Here is a 21,662-nt window from a genome sequence, read left to right as displayed (position 1 = left end):
AAATGGGTTAGGGTTAGGGTTAAGCCATAGAACTTACATACATGTACAATGAATTTGTGTGTAAAAATTGACCAGCCCGTGGACTAAAATAAAATTTCAGGCTCAGTTTATTTGGACAACAGACCATAAACATGAACTAAAGTGTTGGGTTATCAAAACAACTGGGTGGTGGTGGACGGGGGAAGAGAGATAATATAAATGCACACAAACAGTGCCTTTTAAAATGAGTGTATAACAAAGATCCATAAACAATGAGAAATAGTTAAAATACAGCCCATTTTGACTAATCTTTCCTTGAATAATTGTAACCTAGTTTTGGTGGCTATATCAAGGAATATTTTCTGTGATCCAAGGGTTGGAATTTGCCATTAAAAATGATACATAAAATTATTCTGTCTCCCAAAATGCAGGGAAGATAAAATAGGATCTTAATATCCCTGTAAAAATGTCAGGAATATAAGAAAACAATCGCTAATGTTTTGACTGAACTGCTTTTTCAAGGGCAAACTAACAGATGCCAGGGCAGCCTGGTAAATCAGCCTTCTATAACTGCTGATGGCAAAATATTTACCTAGTCATTTAGAATGTTCTCTTACTTCTAGGAATATTTAATGTTGCTAAATACCCAGCAGGCCAATAATCACTACTAGACTGTAGACCAAGTTATAGTGATAAGCAAACCCCATTTGCCAGAACTAGTGAATTTTGCGTGTTAAGATCTAGAGCTGTTTAATACAACCTGTTGAGTTTTGTAATTCAAGTGGCAGAAGATTATGGTTGCCATATTGCCCGGTTACTTGGGTTTTACCCAAATTCTAGCCAATGGCGGGGTGCCCAGTTAGCCCATTAGGTGGCTTGGATTCTCAGCTTTCTTAAAGCAAGTTTCTAGTCCTTATAGATCCAGAGATACAAGGCAAAATGTGGAAGCAGTTTTCTGCCCAATCATTTTGTGAGAAATCAGCCTATTTTTTCTGCCTTCCATTGTTCTTAGTCAATGAGGGACACCACAGCTGTCCTGGAAAAATCAAGAATTTTACTCTGCCTGCCTGCTGCATATGCAGAATCTAGGCAGTTTAGAAAGCTGCACATGCTCACTTGATCAACATGTACAGCACCACCCCTTATCCAGAGACTCTAGCTCACTTTCTGGTTGTCAGTAAGGAGCAGCAGCCTTCATCTCAATTGCCTCCGTGTCTCAGGGTACGTGTCTTAAGTGGTGAATGCCATGGAAGAGTCTGCCTGCCATCATGGAGGAAGGAATATAGGGGTTTCAGTCCATCGAATGCTTCCTCCTCTGAACAAATACAAGATGTAAAAGCAAACCTTTTTGTAGAAAAGGCTGAGGTATTAGCATTTGCATTTTTTGGCCCTGTCCCCATCCAGTTAAATGGTGCATACTCCCAAGTAAAGTTGCATTGGAATGCAGCCTCACTCACCTTGTTGTCCATTCAGCAATTCAAGAAAGGCTAAAAAGTATTTTTTTTAAATACATTTCCTTCTTCAAAATGACTGGCAGGCATATCCCCACTAAAGATAATCCATTTCCTCCCCAGGGATGGATGGATATGTGTGTGTGTGTATATATACACATACACATGCATGCATGCATATACACTTCAGAGGAAGGCAATGGTAAAACCACCACTGAATACCACTTAACATGAACACCCTATTCATAGGGTCACCATAAGCTGGAATTGACTTGAAGGCAGTCCATTTACATTTTATACACCCACATATACACATATGCATACACACAGACAGTGGGGGTGGGCAGCCTTCTCCCCCTTAAGATCAACCACACTCACCACCTGGGAAAAAGTTGTTTGCTTACTATGTTGTATTTTTTCCTCTTGATGCTACATTTCTCTCCCCTGGCAGTGGCCAGAGCTTGGAAGATTACTTTTAAAAAGTAACAGTTACAATTACTTGGCCAAAAAGTAGTAATTACCGTTACAGTTACAATTGCTCTGAAAGTAATTGATTACTTTACTTTTTCTCAAAAGTAATCACTACAATTACTTTTCAGTTACTTTTTTAAAAAAACGCCTACAAGGTGCTGGCCTTGGCTGCTGCACATCTAAGTAGCCTAAAACAACATTAAAAATAAACACACACACACACAGGGGGTAGTAGAATAATTTTTTTATCCATAAGATTATCAGAATGGCATAACAGAATCTCACATGCCCCCCCAAGCAATGATGATGCCCCAACACTTGAAATCAAATTGAAATGCTGCTTTTATAATACATTTCTGTTATGTCTGAAAAGAGCAAGATGATCAAAGAGCACGCCAGACAAGGAATGTCTTTTCACAGTCATTACATTGCCACCAGTACTGAACAGGCATTCTACTGCAGCACTTGAAGGCATGCCTGTGTTGTGCTGCAAAAAACACTGCAGCACATTTGGAGTGATGACACTTCCCTGCTGGGAGACCTCAGGTACCTCAACAATTCCTCATCAGCAGTGTCCAGCAGTTTATAGAAATACATAGTAGATAGGAAAGGCATACCTAGTTCTAACTAACTAACTTGGAGGCGCAACACCCAGGTTTGGGAGTTGCCCTCATGGCTCAGGAGGGAGAGAGCAGAGACAAAGGTGTCTCCTCTCTCTCTGACAGTCAAACAAGAGAGGAAGGGTAAAGGGCAGAAGGAGGAAGGGCAGATAAGCTTCCCTCAGCATATCAGTCTGCAAGGGAAGGAAGCCAGTCAGAGCATCACAGGTAAAGGTAGGCAAGCCTAGCCTTTTGTTAATTTTTCACTAATAGTTGCACATAGAATTTTCTGAAGCTTGCTTGCTTGCTTTTGACAGATGCCCATTCACTTGAAGTGAATTTTTTTAGTCAATAGATTCCTATAAGTCTGAACAGAAGTGAGAAATCAATACAGCTTATTGTCAAATTAACCTTGTCACAAGGTCTTCAGTTGCAGTTTCCCATAATAAAACCTCCATATGAGGAGGGTGTGGAATTTGTTAGTTACAAATGAGGTGCACCTGCAGTGTGGCACACTAGATGCCCACAAAGTGAATGAATCTTGGCAGCATTGCAATCTAACTGGATTACCTTTTTGCTTAACTGCATTCCATGTTTGCCTCTGTAATTCTCACTTTTTTTTACCCACTGTTTGAATGTCTTTTGGGAATGCCTACTGATTATTTGTTATCATTTTGGGCTGATTACCTTCAGCTATTATCTCACCAAAGCTGCATACACATGATAGATTTAAACCACATTTCCACCACCACCCCAAAAAAGAACGCTGGGAACTGTAGTTTGTTAAGGGTGCTGGGAATTGTAGCTCTGTGAGGGGTAAACTACAGTTCCCAAGATTTTTTGGGAAAAGCCATGTGCTTACATGTATGGTGTCTAAAGGGAGAATCTTACCAACTGATCCTATACTCCCAGAAGTAAATCTTACTGACTCCTATGAGAATTACTCCCAAGTAAGTATGCTTGGGATTGCAGCTTTTAGGTCATGCTTAACAGCCACCTTCAAATTGAACAGTTTCTAATCAGATTTAAACACTTTAGCCACTTAAACTGGTCAGAGTGTCATTCCCTCTGTTTCTGAAGCTCAGGCTGGAAGTGTTGTTGCTATGGTATCACCATCCATACCACACATAATGAGTATTAGTGGGCAAGATGGAATACAAAAAAAGTGTGAGAAAAAACAGAAAGGAGATGACTCCCAAAACAGTCCAAATGAGTACTGAGCATGCTCTGTTATGGAATGCTCTGTGTGTGTGTGTGTGTGAGCACACGAGAGAGAACCATGTGAGAAAACTTCTCAGGTAAAAGGAACATGGGATCTGCTTCTTCAAGGTGTGGTTTCATTACACTGAAAAGTGCTTATGAATTAAATCACCACATGCAGATCTTTCCTAATCTATCAATATCTTTGCAGGGTGAAGGATATCAATCTAACCTTCTCCAATGGTTTCACCCATGTGGTTTAATTATCACACACTTCCCCAGCAACATGGGATCACAGCAAAGAGGAGTGGCTCCCATGGCACTGTGAAGAGAGCTCTCCCGACAGCTTAAATCCAAGCACTTCGATTTACACTGTATTGGCAATTTCCTTTACATAAAGCAGAGGTAGGGAACCTGTGGCCCTTCAGATGTTGGTGGGCTCCAGTTCCCATAATCTCTCACCATTGGCCATTTTGGGCTGTGAGCACACTGGTCACCTACAGCAAAGCATTTCCATTAGCCACACCTGGAAGAGGACTGCGTTGATCTGCCCATCCGTTGTGAAATCTCTTTGAAGTGAATTTTAAAAAATGCCCTCAAGCTGATCCCACCAGGTTTTACAGTAAAAAGGGGCAGGGTTTGACTAGCATTGTGTGCCCCCATTTTCAGAAGACAGAGGTGGAAATTACCAGATCAGGAAATAGCTAGAGCAGTCTACACAAACCCGAACAGGCCAGTATAGCTGTGTCACATGGGCTATCATGCCTGGGGAAACTATGCAGCTGTTCCATTTTATTTTATTTTATTTTTAAAAATTACTTTCCTGAGCTCTGGGAAAAAAGGGAAGTTCATCAGAGACAACATGTGGAGGGTGCTTGTTTTTTTTCATGACATCATGCAGGTGCCCCATTGCTATTCCACAGTAAATGCCTAGGGTAGGAGCAGTCGATATGGAAAGAGAGGGAGGAGACTTTTAAAAGCCAGGGAAAATAAAGAATAGAACAGGAGGGAAGGAACACTGGTGGGATGGGAAAATGGAACATCTTCATGAGGTCCTGGGGGCTGGAGGTTGCTCTTATGTGTCCTAAATGGATTGGGACCCAGGTATCTGTGGGTCTGCCTACACTCATATCCATCTTCCTGTGTTTTAAGATTGTCTGTTAATGCCCTTCTCCCAGTAGTGTAGTGGCAAATTCAGAAGGGTTCCTTTATAATACTCATGCTACACCTCCACATAGACACACCCCTCACTTGCTTCTCATTCTGTCATCATCTCCATGCTCCGCATGTTAGAAGATTCTTCTCAGTGGCTAACACATTCCTCTTTCATTCTGATTGGCTCATAGGACCCTGTTCCCCCAAAAAGTAAGGGGTTTAAGATCCCCCGAGACCCTGGACAGCTACACCCCTGCGTTCTCATAGTGCTGCCTCCTTCAGAGATGTAAATGCTGTGTACTAAGGAGAACTGTGAACTGTGTTCTCCCCAAAGAGGCTCACCTGGCTAGCCCCAACATCACCATCATTTAAGTGCCAGGCAAAGCCAATTTTATTCGCCCAGGCATTTTTAAGTATGGTTTATCTGTGCACTTTTGGTTTTACCTCTGTGTTTACAGTTTGAGGGGTGTATTTTTAAGTGTTGCATTACTGTGAACAGCTCTGGAATAGTATTTTTGATGAAGGCTGGTATGTACATATTTTAAATTCAAATAAATATAAAAACCATAGCCGTCCATGCTTAAAGCCCTTCTCTAAAAGCAAACCTATGATGCCATGACATCTGTTTATTCACCTGGCTCTTTGTATGTGTGTTAAAACTCAGCCTCAATGCTTACTTATAAATCTTTTAATTTATAAAATCTCTCCATCACCTTTCTGCAAAGACGGCATAGAAATCAAAATATCCTACAGAGCAGTCTTTGTCATCCCAGGCATGTTATTTGGAGAATTCATTATAATGGCTCCCACGATGTTATCAACTGTAAGCAACTGTCCAGTAAACTTCATACAAGAGCAACATTCTGTAAAATACACACATGCACACACACACTTTTGGTAACTGTCTCTCTTTAACTACCTTTCAGCCAATTTTCATATTTTATTCATGCCACCAATGTGCCACAAATAGATATCCAACACACTACCCCAGAACCAATGACATCAAAGCCTCCAAATGTGAAACGTGGCCCAGATAGCTCCCCATTGGAGCAAGATGCTGCTAAGAGATTGGCAACTAATGGCAGCAACCTGTATGCCCAACAGAAGAATGCAGCCAACACAGATCCATCAAAATCAACGATGACAGCTGTAGCTAGTAAAAATCATGCTGAGGTTCTAAATGAAACACCAGCAGTAAATAAAGAACAAGGTGAGAAGAATGTTACACCAACATCAGAATCCAATCCAGAGGAAGAGAAAAATAAAGACAAGGTGTCAGAACACAAAGGAAAGAAGCAAGCAGAGGCTAAATACGTGACACCAACATCCAATCAAAAGCAGGCTGAGGAAAGGGATGCAATGAGAGCATCCAGTCAACAGCTGCCTGAAGGTAGAAGGCGGAAGGAAAGGCGGGGAGGTGGGGGGAGGTGGGGGAGGTGGGGGAGGTGGGGGGAGGTGCGGGGAGAGAGGTGCAGGGGCGGGGAGAGGTGCAGGGGGAGAGGCATGGGGGTGGGGTAGGGGGAGAGGCATGGGGGTGGGGGAGAGGCATGGGGGTGGGGGAGAGGCATGGGGTGGGGGAGAGGCATGGGGTGGGGGAGAGGCATGGGGTGGGGGAGAGGCATGGGGGTGGGGTGGGGGGAGAGGTGGGGGCAGGGGTGAGGCACAGGGGCAGGGGGTGGAGGGAGAGGTGCAGAGGCAGCAGCGAGGGAACGAGAGGCACGGTGAGGCGGGGTGGAGGGCAGCAGGAGGTGTGGCGGCAGCAGCGAGAGGAGGTGAGGGGAGGGGAGGTGGGGGTGTGGCAGGAGGTGCAGCAGCAGTGGCGGCAAGGGAACGAAATGTGAGGGGAGGCGGGGTGGGCAGCAGGAGGTGCGGTGGTGGTGGCAGTGGGGGAACGAGAGGCAGGGCAGCCGGGGCAGCCGAACATGCTGTGGGGACAGCAGGGGGCACAAGCAGTGGTGGGGGTGTGGCAGGAGGTGCGAAGGGGACAGCAGGAGGTGCAAAGGGGATGCGGGGGAGATGAGCAGCTGGGGGTGGCAGGATGCGTGGGGGAGAGCACCCACCCACCCACACATCGTCACACACCTCCACAGCTCTTCACCGCCATTCTGCTGCTGCCTTCTCCTCCGTCATCCTTGCCCTGGCTTTTTCCTCCACCATCCATTTTTTTCTCTCTCAGGCGGTCCATGATCCCCTGCCTATTCACCTCTTCCCTCATGCCTCCTAACACAGAGCACGAGGGAAGAGAGAGGCTGCACAGAAGTCTTGTGTGAGGCACATGTCTTGTGTCCACCAGTCACAGGAGCTGAAGACTTCCGCTTGATCCCACCTCCAAGTAACATCCAAACCTAACATGGAAACGTTAAAGTCGTGGCTGAAAAGTAGGGAAATTACTAGTTGTTCTATTACTTGCAAAATGTAATGGAATTACCCACTCATTAGTTTAAGAAGTAGTGAATTACAAGTAACTCGTTATTTCTAACGAGTTACTTCCAAGCTCTGGCAGTGGCTGAGATCTTTGCCACTCCCACTGCTATGCCAGGTTCTTAGGGGAAAATGTGGACTGGACTGGACACCAGGAGCAGCATTATTCATGGAAGGCAGAAAATGGCTGGGTTGGTAAAGTACATTTCCCTTTCTCACTATAAGCTGCCCTGTTTAATGCTAGCACAGTTTGCCAGGTCTCTAGAATTTACTGCATATTTTATTTTTTAAAAAAGAGGTGCCAGCAGTTCCAGCCTTTATCATAGAGGGCTGTGTTTCCCCTCTCTGTGATCTGATATGTGAGAGTGTACTGAAGTCATTTCTCACATGCTCAGACATTACTCTCTTTATTATTTCAGGTAGTACAGGGTCGTGTCCTAGCAGTACTGATAAGTATCTGATTTCACATTATGGTTGTACATTATTTATTTATTTATTTAGTTGCATTTCTAAACTGCCCTATAGCTAGCAGCTCCCAGGGCGGTGTACAACATGATAAAACCACAATATTTAAAATATAGCAAGTGTGTATTGCGCAAACAATATAAAACATTATATAAACAAAGTAAAAGAAAACTAGAAATAAAATAAATAAGATTAAAAAGCATAAAATACATTAAAATACATTAAAATGCCTGGGTGAAGAGGTAGGTTTTTACCTGGCGCTGGAAAGATGACAGGGAAGACACCAGGCGTATCTCATCTGGGAGGGCATTCCATAATTCGGGGGCCACCACTGAAAAGGCCCTAGATCTTGTTACTGTTCTCCGGGCCTCTGCATGGGTTGGGACCCAGAGAAGGGCCTTAGACATCGAGCGGAGTGAACGGGTAGGAACATAGCGAGAGAGGCGTTCCATCAGATATTGCGGTCCAGTGCCGTTAAGGGCTTTATAGGTAAGGACCAACACTTTGAATCTGGCCCGGAAACATATTGGAAGCCAGTGCAGTTGGGCCAGAATAGGTGTTATGTGGTCGAATTTCTTCGTCGCAGTAAGAACTCTGGCCGCAGCATTCTGCACTAGCTGAAGTTTCCGAATCGTTTTCAAAGGTAACCCTACGTAGAGAGCATTACAGTAATCCAATCTAGAGGTTACCAGAGCATGAATAACTGAGGCTAGGTTCTCCCTGTCCAGATAGGGTCGTAGTTGGGCTACCAGCCGAAGCTGGTAAAACGCATTTCGTGCCACTGAGGCTACCTGAGCCTCAAGTGACAGAAGCGGATCTAATAAGATCCCCAAACTACAGACCTGTTCCTTTAGGGGGAGTGTAACCCCATCTAGGGGTTGTCTAGCATCAACCATCTGAGCAGAGGGCCCCCCAACTAACAGCATCTCAGTCTTGTCATCCAGCCCATTATCGTGGCCAGGGAGCGGTTCAGTACAGCAACAGCCTCACCTGAAGAAGATGAAAAGGAGAAATAGAGCTGCGTATCATCAGCATATTGCTGGAAACGCACTCCATAACTCCTGATGACCTCACCCAGCGGCTTCATATAGATATTAAAAAGCATGGGGGACAGAACTGAGCCCTGCGGGACCCCATACTGGAGCACCCAGGGACTCGAGTAGTGTTCTCCAAGCATCACCTTCTGGAGACGATTCCCAAGATAGGAGCACAGCCACCGCCAAGCAGTGCCTCCAACTCCTAAATCTGCGAGTCGCCCCAGAAGGATACCATGGTCGATGGTATCAAAAGCCGCTGAGAGATCAAGGAGAACCAACAGAGTTACACTCCCTCTGTCTTTCTCCCGACAGAGGTCATCATACAGGGCGACCAAGGCTGTTTCTGTACCAAACCCCGGCCGAAAGTCGGATTGGAATGGATCCAGATAATCAGTTTCATCCAAGAGAGCCTGGAGTTGGCGAGCGACCACGCGCTCTAGAACCTTGCCCAGAAACGGAACATTTGCTACCGGCCTATAGTTGTTGAAGTTATCAGGGTCCAAGGAGGGCTTTTTTAGGAGCGGTCTCACTATCGCCTGTTTCAGGCAAGGCGGGACCACTCCCTCTCGTAACGAGGCATTAATCACCTCCTTGGCCCAGCCGGCCGTTCCATTTCTGCTAGCTTTTATTAGCCACGAGGGGCAAGGGTCCAGAGCGGAAGTGGTCGCCCGTATTTGTCCAAGTACCTTGTCCACATCCTCGAGCTGTACCAACTGAAACTCATCCAATAAAACAGGACAAGACTGTGTTCTGGACACCTCATTAGATTCAACTGTTACAATATTGGAGTCAAGGTCCCGATGGATGTTTATGATCTTGTCCTGAAAATGCCTCGCAAACTCATTACAGCGGGTCATTGATGGTAATATTGCGTCCGGAGAACCAGAGTGTAAAAGTCTCCGGACAACCTTATAAAGTTCCGCTGGGTGGTTACAAGATGACTGAATGGAGGTAGCGAAGTATTGCTTCTTCGCCATCCTCACCGCCTTCACATAGCGTTTCGTGGAGGCCTTCACAAGTGCATAATTACAGCCGTCGGGAGTTCGTCTCCATTTACCCTCCAACTGTCTCCTTTCTTGCTTCATCACTCTTAGCTCCTCGGTAAACCAAGGAGCCAATTGAGCCCTGCAATGGAGAGGGCGCACCGGGGCGATTGTGTCAACTGCCCGGGTCATTTCCGTGTTCTACAGAGTAACCAGGGTTTCGACAGGATCGTCAGTTTTATCAGCCGGAAAATCCCCCAGAGCCCTCTGAAATCCTTCAGGATTCATTAGTCTCTGGGGATGGACCATCTTAATTGGTCCTCCACCCTTGCAGAGGGGAGAAGATGATGTGAGTCTAAATCTCAAGAGGTGATGATCTGTCCATGACAAAGGAATAGATGTAAGATTCCTCACTCCCAGATCACCTTCCCCCATTCCAGTGGCAAAAATCAAGTCTAGAGTATGTCCTGACATATGCGTTGGGCCAGTAACAAATTGAGACAGCCCCATGGCTGTCATGGAGGTCATGAAGTCCTGAGCCGCTCCAGACAAGGCGGTCTCGGCATGGATGTTGAGATCCCCCAATACCAGAAGTTTGGGAGATCGCAACACCAAGTCTGAGACCACCTCTGTCAGCTCAGTATTCCCAGTCTGTCTTGCTGGCCCAACGTAATGTACAGACACTCCAGGCCATTAGCCACTTGGATGGGGTGCCAAACAAGAGAGATGGAACTTCTATAGACCACAGCGATTCCCCCTCCCCAACTCTCGGATCTGCCCAGATGCTGAACCGAATACCCAGGTGGGCACAACTGGGAGAGATTAATACCTCCCAGATCGCTCACCCAGGTTTCGGTAATGCATGCCAGATCGGCCGCCTCATCCACGATTAAATCATAGATGAGGGAGGTTTTATTATTTACCGATCTGGCATTAAAAAGCAGCAACAGGAGATCCGAGAGTTGGCTGGTAGAACTACCAGCAATCCTGTGGATGTGATGAGGACCGGAACACGGCACAGCCACCAGTTGTCTGGGCTGAGTTCCCCTTAACTGGCGTGTCCTCCTCACAGCGCCATACCTCCCATTACCCATCACTGTGCTGATTGGGGCCCCCTCTGGTCTTCCCTCCCAACACCCTATCCTCTCCCCCAGGCACATAATAAAAATAAAATAAATAAAAAAATTCATATTCCATACACAATCACACACTCATTCATACAACCATTCATATACCCAAATAGCACAGCAATAACAGCAGGGTCCCAATAGCCATGAATCGCAACAGTGGCAGCTGTAACGTCAGGAGCTCAGAAGCGATGAAGCGGCAATGCCCCCCACCAGGCAACAACGACGACTGGAACGATCACAAAAGCAGCAGCAATGGCAGTCAGCAACAGCGGCAACGGTCCCCAAACAATCCGAAATAGCCAGGACAAAGCAGCAGCAAGGTAGAGCAGTAGCCGGATCCACAAGAGCCGCAGCGTCGATGATAGTATCCGCAGCAACGCCCAAGACCACAGTAGCAGCGACAAGGTGGCATCCAGATCCACAACGGTCACACAGCAATGATGACAGGCGGTGGCAATCCAGGTCACAAAGATGCGGCGACAACTACAGCAGAGCGGCAGCCAAGCCCCCAACTGTCACGGCAACAGCCTAAGCACCAAACCGCACCAAACTCCAGCAAAAAGCCCCCAAGGACCAAAAGCCCGAGCGGAGCCGACCCAGGAGGTGACAACAACAGCCGAAACCAGCACAGCTGCGGACCGGGAGAGCTGGCACAAGCCGATACAAGCCGGGGAGGAACAAGACACTCCCACTACGACCCTGGCTGCACCAGGTATCAACAGCAGCAGAGACAGAAGGCCGCCATCATCCCCGGACTCAACCAGCTGCAATTCCCGGCTCCTGCGGCTCCCACAGCACTCAAACCACCGCACCAATTCAGTCCCGTTCCAGTTCTTTCGAGTCCCAGGTATGTCTCAGTCCAAATAAAAACCGCAATTAAAGTGCGATTAAAGTGCTAAGAATGTTAAAGTGCTAAGTACATTATTATTTTCTCCACATTTTAAGTGTGCCCTTATTCCTTGGGGTGGTCATGGTCCCCCTCTGTTGTTTTCATCCTCAGGGGCAGATTAGGCTGAGAGAAGGTGAGTAACCTATGGTCACACAGTAAGCTTTGAAGCTGATTTCCAATTTAAAAAAATTATTTAAATGATGTATATGTAGGTCAAGTTTATTAAGTGGATCCACACAATATAGTTAAAGCACATCCAACTCACATTTAAAGCCCATGACTTCCCCAAAGAATCCTGGGAAGTGTAGTTTTCCCCCTCACAGTTATAGTTCCCACCACCCTTAACAAACTACAATTCCCATGATTTTGTGGTGGGATTCATGTGCTTCAAATCTGTGTTGAATATGCTTTAAATGAATGGTGTGGATCTGCTCTAGGTGTGCTGTGCATTCACTAGTGAATTGAAAAGAACAATTTTAAAAGATATTTCTTTGAACAGGGCAAGGGCTGTAGCTCAGTGGTACAGCACATGCTTTGCATGCCAAGGTCCAAAATCCAATCTCTGGAAAAGACTATTGCATAGAATCCTGGAGAGCCAGTGCTAGTCCATGTCCTCAATACTGAGCTAGATGGTACCAAATGGCTTGACTCAGTATAAGGAAGATTCCTTTGTTCCTAAAAGTGGAAAGAGACCCAAGGGCCACAGTGATTCCAAATGTATTTATTTTTTTATTTACATTTATATACAGCTTTATTGTAAAAAACCTCAAAGCGGTTTACAGAAGGAATTAAAACAATAAAATTATTGGCAACAACAGTTAAAGACAGATATTTAAAAACATTCAAAATAATAAAACCAACAGTGAGTTAAAAACATAATAGCTTCTATGTGGCTGGGTCAGCTTCCTTAAACAAAAATGTTTTTAGCAGCTGCTAAAAAGAATACAATGAAGGCACCTGCCTAATGTCAATAGGTAGGTGCTGCCACACTAAAGGATCAATTTCTTACAACAGCAGAACAAGTATTATATGGAACCCGTAACATGGAAAACATGCTTTGAACTTGGCCTGGTAGCAAATCGGCAACCAATACAGATTTCAGAGCAGAGGTATTATGTACTGATAGGGTCTCACTCATGTCAGCAATCGTGCCACAGCATTCTGTACTAGCTGCAGCCCCGGGGTCAGGTTGTGCTACATAGGGATTGCTGTGACCTTGGCTGACTGGCTTCCAGGATTTTTATTTTTTTTTAGTTTTCATTAGGAACCCTGACTGGTTGTGGGGTGCTGAGTTTTCTGCCTTACTCATAGGAATCTTGTTGAGGTTGGTATGGTATTGCATTTAGAAAATCATCACTGTCTTCTGTTTTCATTTTTCTATGTGCATTTCATTTCCCACTTGACATCACTCCCTTACATCCATAGAAGAAACAACATTGGTTTCATGTGCTCAGGTAAATCCCCTTAAACCCACTGATGATGCACCTTGTTGGTTGCATGATGGTTGGTTTCTTGCCCAATAGTGGTAAAAGAGAATTCACATACTGGGAAGTGTAGCTTCAATTGCTGTTGGTCCCATGCTACTGCCCATGAAGGCGGACCAAACCATTTGTGTTTTCTCTCTGTCAATTATTACTCACTGGAATTGGGTTGGCTGTCCAAGTGAGTTTATAGCAGTCCACAGGGTAGGCAGAATCTTCTTAACTCTTACTCATTTCTCAAACCTCTTTCTGTAGTGAAGGGTCAAGTCTGTAAAGAGGTTTGGAGCAGCCACATTAAAAGACAGGCAGAGCATTCCAGGCAGGGGGTTGCCAACCCTGCTTTGATATGGATATCTTTGCAGAAGATCCCTAGTCAAGCCTTGCAACAGCACAAGCCTAACCATATCTACCTAGAGGTAAATCCTGTTGAGTTCTGTGGGGCTTAGTTCCTTAATAATTGCCTTACTCAGAATTGCAGCCTTCAGGAGAATCCATCTTTACTCCTGAATTTTCCCATCTGACATCTCCACACCACTAGGCTCCCTTTTTCCTACAACAGCCTTCTGGTAACTGGGCTAGCCTCAGGGCACTTAAAACCTTCTAGTCAGAAGCAAATAGGGAAGGTGAAATGTTCCCTACCCAGACTCCCTAAGCAGGTGAGAAGAAATGATCCTGTAAATTCAGCTGGACCTGAAAACATAGTCATTTAGCCAAGATTCCTATCTTAATTTCCAATCAGAGAATGAATGAATGAATGAATGACTCTTTATTTTTATCCCGCCCTTTTTCCAAAACTGGAACTCAGGGCGGCTTACAAATAAAAACTACACATAGGTAAAAAACATACAAAAATATACAATTAAAATAGAATTAAACTATTCGTAACATTAAAACCATGAAACATACACTTAAGATACTAAGACAATTTAAAACATTTAGAATAGGACCATAGAACAATACAACAGATCTTATGAGGTCCTATCTTAAACATCTTCTAGTCCAAAAGCCTGTCAGAATAAAAAAGTCTTTGCCTGCCGATGGAAGGATAGCAAGGAAGGGGCCATTCGTGCTTCCCTAGGAAGAGAGTTCCAGAACCTGGGGGCAGCCACCAAGAAGGCCCTATCTCGCGTCCCCACCAATCACGCTTGCGAAGGTGTTGGGACTGAGAGAAGGGCCTCTCCTGAGGATCTCAACGCCCGGGCAGGCTCATATGGGGAGATATGGTCTGACAAATAGCCTGGACCTAGGCCATATAGAACTTTATAGGTCAAAACCAGCACTTTGAATTGTGACCGGAAACAAACTGGCAGCCAGTGGAGCTGTCGCAACAAGGGGGTTGTATGGTCCCTGTAACCAGCTCCAGTTAGCACTCTGGCTGCAGCTCTTTGTACCAGTTTAAGTTTCCGAACAGTCTTCAAAGGCAGCCCCACGTAGAGCACGTTACAGTAATCTAAACAGGATGTAACTAAGGCATGCATCACTGTAGTCAAATCAGGCATCTCCAGGAATGGGCGCAGCTGGCGCACCAGTCTTAGCTGGGCAAAAGCACTCCTGGCCACGGCAGAGACCTGGGCCTCCATGTTCAAAGCTGAGTCCAGAAGGACACCCAAACTGCGAACCTGTGTCTTCAGGGGGAGTGTAACCCCATCTAGCACAGGCGAATCCCTATTCCCTGATTTGCCTTTCGACTAACCAGGAGCACCTCTGTCTTGTCTGGATTTAATTTCAATTTGTTCGCCCTCATCCAGTCCATCACTGATGCCAGGCACCGGTTCAGGACCAGGACAGCTTCCTTGGCTTTAGGTGGAAAGGAAAAATAGAGTTGGGTGTCATCCGGATACTGATGACACCGAACCCCAAACCCCCGGACAACCTCACCCAGCGGTTTCATGTAGATGTTAAATAATATGGGGGATAAAACTGAGCCCTGAGGGACACCATATGTCAACGGCCAAGGAGTCGAACAGGAATCCCCCAGCACCACCTTCTGGGTTCGTCCCTCCAGGAAGGAGCCGAGCCACCGCAACACAGTGCCCCCAAGTCCCATCCTGGCAAGGCGGCCCAGAAGGATACCATGGTCGATGGTATTGAAAGCCGCTGAGAGGTCCAGTAGAACCAACAGGGACACACTCCCCCTGTCCAGCTCTCTGCATAGGTCATCCACCAAGGTGACCAAAGCCGTCTCTGTCCTGTAGCCAGGCCTGAAACCAGACTGAAATGGGTCAAGATAATCTGTTTCATCCAAGAATCTCTGGAGCTGGGCAGCCACCACACACTCTATTACCTTACCCACAAATGGAATGTTGGACACTGGCCGATAATTACCCATTATAGAGGGATCCAGGGAGGGCTTTTTCAACAAAGGTCTTACAACTGCCTCTTTTAGGCACATTGGAATTCTGCCTTGTTGTAAAGAGGCATTTACCACTCCCCTCACCCAGTCGCCAGTCCCCCTCTGGCACTCTTAATGAGCCAGGAAGGGCAAGGGTCTAGCAAACATGTGGTGGCTCTCGCCTCTCCAAGGATCTTGTCCACATCCTCGGGCTGTACAAATTGAAAAGAATCCATTGTTATTGGACAAGCAGGAGCCAACGTTACATCCCTTGAGACTGTATCAATTTTAGCGTCCAAGTCAGAGCGAACCTGAGCGACTTTATTCAGGCCTCTTGGGGGCCTGAATGTAAAAGACCCCTGACCACTCGAAACAGCTCCGCTGGACAGCTCCTGGCAAACGCAATGGTGGCAGAAAAGAAAAGTTTCTTTTTTGCCCACACTGCCACGGAGTAGGCCTTCAAATAGGCTTTAGCCCGTGTTCGGTCAGACTCGTTCCGAGTCTTCCCCCAACATCGCTCTAGTCCCCGTCTTATTCGCTTCATCGCCGCCAGCTCCCTGGTAAACCAAGGAGCTGGTTTGGCTCCACTCCGTGAGAGGGGATGCTCCGGGGCGATCGTGTCCACCGCCCTAGCCATTTCCCCATTCCAGAGGGCTTCGACAGAATCGCCTGCCGAGATGACAGGAAAATCCCCAAGAGCCATCAGGAAACCATCCAGATCCATCAGTCTCCTGGGGTGGACCATCCTAATTGGTCCCCCCACCCCTGCAGAGGTTCTGAGTCCCAGTGAGTCTAAACCCAAGAATTATTTTGTTTGAGTGATATGCTCCAAGCAATTATGGTTGATGCTAAATGTATCATTCTTAATGACATCACTAGGGGCCTGCGCCGTGACATCACTAGAGGCCATCCCATAACATCAATAGGGCCCACCCCTGAAATCTCAGGGTTTGGGATGCTTCTGACCTGGCAACCCTAACACCACCACACCAAACCTAGCCCCACCCAAGCTCTCACCTGTCATGGACCCCATGGAGAACATTTGGCAGGATTGGAAGAATGGGTCTGGTGAGACCTCAGAGGAAATGCTTCCTGAGATCCCTGTCAGCCCTGTGCCCAGAGGTAGCATTTCTGCTGAGGCAGGCTTCAGCAGTTCCCCTTGCCTGTGGAGAGTGAGGAATATAGTCTACCATTATCGCTGGCACCTAGTACAGTCATTCATGCAGCCACCAAGCCTTAATGAATCTGCTAAGACAATTCCACAGAGATAAACAGGGGGAATCTCTCACAGAGTCAGATCTGCCAGTTTCCCCAAGATCATGCAGGCTGGAGAAAAGACAGTTACAACCTGACAAATTATCCTTTCCCCCCCAGGATAATTCCTCACTGGAAAGTGCTAGATTTAGCTTGTGCAAGTAGAGTGCCCACCCCTCTCTCTTTTATTTGGAGTGTCTTAGGGTGAGAGATTTGTTGCAACAACTTGTTGTTGCTTCCACAGCCTAGTTGCACCAGGTGGTATTCTCAATCCTGATTCATGCATCGTATGTTTGATGCTACAGTATGTTCCTGCGCTAACCTCTGGCATAAAGCTCTATGCAAAACCCTGAGTCTGCTTCTATGGTCAGGAGTCAGGACATCACCCTTGGTTGGGGTCACACCTTGATGGTCTTTGTGTCTCCCATTGCTCACTCCTCTTGCAATCAGCACTGGAAGATCAGCAATGGACTGGTGATGGTAGGTTGTCTCTCCCCCGCCTCACAGTCCTTGCAATTGCCTGCTCTGGTACAGGTGAGCAAGGTCTCATTAAGGGACTTTTGCCAGCACTACTGATCTTCTCATTAAGGAATCCCTAATAAGCTTCCAAGGAACACTGTTTCCCAGACCAGTTTTTAAAGGGTTGTTTGACATTATTTCGTAAATAAGTACAATACAATATACTCTTCTGTTTTTTTCCCTTTAGGCAAGTTCCATATTGAAATCCTCTCACATCATTAGCTCATATAAGAAAATATTATGGCATGCAGAGGAAGCAGAATTAGTAGCTGCTTGAGCAGTTGAGGAATCATCATTTTTATATCAAAAAATGTTTAGCATGTTCAGATGACATCTAGTGGCCAAACCTCATATCCATACTTTAATGTAGAGGTGCCTTGCTTAGGAAAAGAGTATATTTCAAATAATTCCACATCTTTTTCTTATGGTGTTAATGGTCCAGAAGTCGTGTTTCTCTGGGTATTACAAATTCATATTTTTGAAATGGTGCCTGACAATTTTAGGGTGAAGAAAATATCTATGTATTTACTACTAAGTCGTTGTTATTGTTACTGTTATTATTATACAGCCACGAAAGTGTCTGTATACTATAGCCAGTGTGGATTTTTCACATTCCACAATGTTAAATTGAAAATACCCCCCATGCCATTCTGATGCTTCTCATAAGCTCATTTCAAAACAAAACCTTACAAAACTTATAGTCCTGCACTAAGAAACACTTGCTTAACAACCCTGTCAATTTTCATGGTGATACACAAAGCAGTCAGAGAGAATCGAGAGTTCAAAGTCTAAAAAGAGAGAAAAAACACAGAGCCCTTCTGGACTGTTTTCTGTCAGAGTTCTCATCTGTTGAAATTCATTTAAAATCAGCCATGTTCACAGAGTACCTGTAATCCTAATGCTGACCTTGCCCCATACTCTGACCTTCATCTTCTGCAGTTTAAAGGTTTAAAAAATACCTGGCTGATTTTTAATTAATTTAAGAAATATTGGCTTGAATTCAGTGATAACGTGAGGCATGTTCAGTAAGTACCAACTGTCAGTGTTCTAAAAGCCAGACTCCTAGCTGCTGGACTAATCAGGGGGCCACACCCACCCCAGACTGATTTCACTTGAGACAGTCATGGCTTCCCTCAAAGAATACTGGGAAGTGTAGTTTGTGAAGGGTGCTGAGAGGAGACTCCTATTCCCCTGAGAGCATGATTTAACAATCAGCACCTCTGATTAAAGGTCTGTGAGGGGAACAGGGTGTCTCCTAGCAACTCTCAGCACCTTTCACTAACTACACTTTCCAGGATTCTTTGAGAGAAGCCATGACTGTCCAAAGTGAAATAAAGGCCTGGTGTGGATGTGCCCAGGGACAGCTTTGTTTTAAATAATATGTTTTCTTTAATAATGTTTTAACTAGGGTTGCCAGGTTCTTGGCCTGAGACTGAGCCTGTATCTTTAGGAGAAGAGAAAGTCAGCCAAGTGCAGGTGTTCTTGCAACTCTGTAATGGGAAAAACAAGAAGGTGGAATTCTCCCTTCCCCCTCCACAACTTTTAAAGATACAGCAGACCTCTTGGTTGCCAGGCCCGGCCTCCAAGAGATCTTCTGTATCTTTAAAAGTTGTGGAGGGGGAAGGGAGAATTCTACCTTGTGGTTTTTCCTATTACAGAGTTGCAAGAACACCTGCACTTGGCTGACCTTCTCTTCTCCTAAAGATACAGGATCAGTCTCAGGCCATGGACCTGGCAACCCTAGTTTTAACCCTTTTTTAAAAAAAGATGTTTTTAAAGCTTTTAAAAAATGTTTTTAACGTTGTTTTGTTTTAATGTATTTTAAGGCCTTTTTATGATGTTTTAACGTGTTTTTAGCATTTCTCTTTGCCTTCCTAGGCTCTTGCTGGGAGGAAGGGCGGGATATAAATCAAATAATAATTAAATAAATAAATAAATAAATAAATTTCCAGGATTCTTTGAGAGAAGCCATGACTGTCCAAAGTGAAATAAAGGCCTGATGTTGATGTGGACAGGGACAGCTTTGGTTTAAATTTGTGTGGGAGGCTACATGTGCCTGCTGTAGAATGAAAAGGTGGGGGAAAGACGGAAAAGCAATGATACTGTTCACAATGTTTTCCTTTTGGAAAGGAAAGGGGCTTCCCTTCTGCCCAGTGCCCGCCCACCCAATCTCCTCCCCTCCCCCTCCCTGCCCTCCCCCAGATCAGTGTTGGACTACGACCAGGGAGACCAGGGTTCGAATCCCCACACAGCCATGAAGCTCACTGGGTGACCTTGGGCCAGTCACTGCCTCTCAGCCTCAGAGGAAGGCAATGGTAAAACCATCTCTGAATACCATTTACCATGAAAACCCTGTTCAAAGGGTCGCCATAAGTCAGAATCGACTTGAAGGCAGTCCATTTCCATTTTCAAACATGATTGCACAGAAATAAATCCCATTCAACACAAAAAGTATGCAAATGATCAAACCCACCCTCTATTCTTCTCCCTCCTTCACCTCCCTCTTGCCCCTTCCTTCCCCCTTCCAATCCCCTTCTTCCCCTTCCCCTTCCTCCCCCTCTCTTTCCTCCCCCTCCCCTTCCTCCTCCTCATGGTTAGTTTTACTTATCTTAAGCATGATCGCATGGATATAAATGTTGGATGTTGTATCTGGCGCAAGCAGATGCCCAGGATGCAGAACAGCATAGTGACAGGCTAGATGCCAGTTGAAGCAATGAGCCAGACAAGTAATAAGTTTTAAGAGTCACTTTACTGACAATAGAATATATCTCAAGCTCTCTCTCTGTACAAACTCCTCGACCCCCACACTCTGCAAGTGTCTGCTGGCCCTCTATATAGATAAGGCCAGCTGCCCGAGCCTAGGTTGCATAGCAACGTGTCCTTGAAGATGGCTCAAGCTCTGCCAACTTTCGCTTCTAATCCACGTAGCTCACTTGTGGAAATTTAACCTCTGCTTCCTCGGTTTAATAGCCAACAATCCCCCACCTTAAATTTCCACATTCTGCCAGTTACATTTCTTTTCCATTTACATGTGTTACATTTCATATTTACATTTGCATCATCTGGTTTTACAGCCATTACATTTCATTAGAATCTTAGCATCGTTTTTATTACATACATTTATTACAGCAATTATTTATTACTCTTCATGATTTTTCCAGTTACTGAAGTCTATATGTTTAATGGAATTTATTTTAAATCTAACAGGTGGAATACCTTTGGTTGTTCTCTCTGATCTGCATGGTTGTATTTCTGCCTTAGTGTCTGTGTCTGTGTCAGGCGATTCCTCTGTTTCTCTCTCAGAGCTAGAACTTGATTCACTACTGCTGCCTGTTTCTTCTTGTTTTATTGGTACTGTGTCTGCCTGTTCTTGTTCATTACTTACTTCACTGTTTCCCAACTCCACATATGTTTTCTCTTCCCAATCCTGCTCTATTGCTTGCACGCTTCTGCTTAACACCACAGACCTTTGTTTTGGCATCCAAATTCTGTAATACGTGTTTTCAAATCCCAGCATGTACCCTTTGTCTGCTCTCCTTTGCAGCTTCCCTGTCCTTTTATTTTTGGGAACATGTACCCAGCATTCTGCTCCAAACCTAATCAAATGTTTTAATCTGGGTTTTCTGTCATACAATTTCTGATAAGGAGACATTCCAGTGGCCTTATGGAATATTCTGTTTTGAATGTAAGCTGAATACAGAACACACTCTCCCCAGAAACCTTGTGTTAAAGAGGAGTCACACAGCATTGATCTTATTGAGTCCTGAAGCAACCTGTTCCAGCGTTCAGCTAACCCGTTCTGATGAGGACTATAAGGGGCTGTTAACTCCTGTTTTATCCCTCTTTTATCCAAGTATTCAGTAAAAGAGTGTCCTGAGAACTCTCCTCCTTGATCTGATCTTATACTCTGTATTTTGACACCAAACTGCACTTCAATTTTTGTAACAAATCTTTTCAGTTTCTCTGCAGCTTCACTTTTAGCTTTTAGTAAATAAACAGTGCAGAATTTTGAAAAATCATCAACTATTGTCAGGAAATATCTTGCACCCCCCTGAGTAGGTTGAAATGGCCCCACTAAATCCACGTGTATTAACTGATAAGGTGCATCAGTACTAGGCATGGCTTCTTTGTTCTTTGCAGCCACAACTGCCTTAGTTTGTTTACACACATGGCAGTCTACATATTTACCACAGTTTCTCAATGTAATATCATTACTGTTCTCAGTTGTTTTCACCACATTTTCATATCCTATATGGCCTAGTTTTCTGTGCCATAAATGTACACAATCATTATGGG

General features: G+C 45.2%; 1 protein-coding gene across 1 annotated transcript in view; it reads right to left on the bottom strand.

The window, feature by feature from the left end:
* The window catches only part of SPMIP7 (sperm microtubule inner protein 7), a 74,006-nt gene that overhangs the window by 4,652 nt on the left and 47,692 nt on the right, over positions 1–21,662 (bottom strand). The window lies entirely within an intron of this gene.

This window comes from Rhineura floridana, chromosome 11 (genome assembly GCF_030035675.1).
Source record: "Rhineura floridana isolate rRhiFlo1 chromosome 11, rRhiFlo1.hap2, whole genome shotgun sequence".
Lineage (NCBI taxonomy): Eukaryota > Metazoa > Chordata > Lepidosauria > Squamata > Rhineuridae > Rhineura > Rhineura floridana.
Note: the sequence above shows the minus strand (reverse complement) of the source record. Positions and strands in the feature narration are given on the sequence as shown.